Genomic DNA, 663 nt, shown 5'->3' with positions numbered 1-663 from the left:
CATTGTCCGCCAGCCTCAAGACTATGGTGGCCAGCCGGGCTCTCAGGACCCTGCGGCCGGGTCACCACACCGGTGACAGACACTGAGAGCCAGTGCCACCAGAGCCAGACCCCCAGGGGCCTGGGTGGGCATTGGGGCTGCACAGGCAGAGCTGGCAGGAGACCCCCTGCCCAGAGCCATGGCACCCGTGGCCCGCCTGCCCCAGAGCTGGACACCAGAGCTCGGACCCTCACCAGGACACAGCGTCTGTCCCCATGTCCCTCACTGCAGCTGCATTGCCCCACTGGGGAGCGTTCCCAGCACAGGTCACTGTGGTTCATCACCCCACGGGTGCCTCTGAGCCCATGCTCCATCAGCCACCCAGCAGAGCCCCACGGGACTGGGGGCAGCACCTCCTGGGGGCAGCCCCATGTCCAAGAATGATCTGTCCAGGCCCCTGGGACATGGGGGTGCCCCGTCCTCGCTGACGGCCGCTCCACAGGGCACTGCTGACTCAGGTTCCCACTCGGCACAGCACAAACCTCGCCATGGGTTGGTGTTTTCCTGCTTCTCCCAAAGTGCCGACGCTTGTGGGAACGCAAGTGGTGAAGGGGAAAGCAAACAGGGACAAGGAGCGAGAGGAAAACAGCTGGCAGAGCAGAGGGAAAGGCACGGCGTCAGCCG

This window comes from Buceros rhinoceros, unplaced genomic scaffold (assembly GCF_000710305.1).
Source record: "Buceros rhinoceros silvestris isolate BGI_N320 unplaced genomic scaffold, ASM71030v1 scaffold20892, whole genome shotgun sequence".
In the NCBI taxonomy this organism is placed as follows: Eukaryota; Metazoa; Chordata; class Aves; order Bucerotiformes; family Bucerotidae; genus Buceros; species Buceros rhinoceros.
Note: the sequence above shows the minus strand (reverse complement) of the source record.